General features: G+C 40.4%; 1 protein-coding gene across 4 annotated transcripts in view; it reads left to right on the forward strand.

Moving 5' to 3' along the window:
* PIP5K1A (phosphatidylinositol-4-phosphate 5-kinase, type I, alpha) overlaps nt 1–696 on the forward strand; it is a 52,426-nt gene that overhangs the window by 39,565 nt on the left and 12,165 nt on the right. The window lies entirely within an intron of this gene.

Raw genomic sequence — 696 nt, forward strand, 5'->3', positions numbered from 1 at the left:
ATCTCCTGACCTCGTGATCCGCCCGTCTCGGCCTCCCAAAGTGCTGGGATTACAGGCTTGAGCCACCGCGCCCGGCCTGAATGAGCTTTCTTAATGTAAAAGGAAAAGAAGATTAATTTCGGGTTTATAGTGTATGTGGGAAGGAGAGCTATTCAAGAATTAAAGACTTAAAAAATTATAGTCTTAGATGCGTGTCTGCAAATTATATTAGAACTTTATTATCATTTTTTAATCTTCTCTTTTTGTTAGTAATATGTTAGAACTTAATCAAAAATAATTAATGGTCTGGGCACAGTGGCTCATGCCAGTAATCCCAGCACTTTGGGAAGCTGAGGCAGGTGGATCACTTGAGTCCAGGAGTTTGAGATCAGCCTGACCATCATGATGAGACCTCATTACTACAAAAAATCAAAAATTACCCAAGTGTGGTGGTGAACACCTGTGGTCCCACCTACTCAGGAGGCTGATGAGGCAGAAGAATTGCTTGAGCCCAGGATGTCAAGGCTGCAGTGAGCTACTGTACATGCCACTGCACTCCAGCCTGGGCAAAGAGAATGAGACCCACCCTGTCTCAAAAAAAAAAAAATTATTATAGACTTCTTTGTGGAAGGCATCCTTCTTTATCATGGATCTATCTAGTAAGTGTAATTACTGAAATACCACAAATATCTTAGATTGTTTTTTTTTTTTTTTTTT

Source organism: Colobus angolensis, unplaced genomic scaffold, assembly GCF_000951035.1.
Source record: "Colobus angolensis palliatus isolate OR3802 unplaced genomic scaffold, Cang.pa_1.0 Scaffold169, whole genome shotgun sequence".
Taxonomy (NCBI): domain Eukaryota; kingdom Metazoa; phylum Chordata; class Mammalia; order Primates; family Cercopithecidae; genus Colobus; species Colobus angolensis.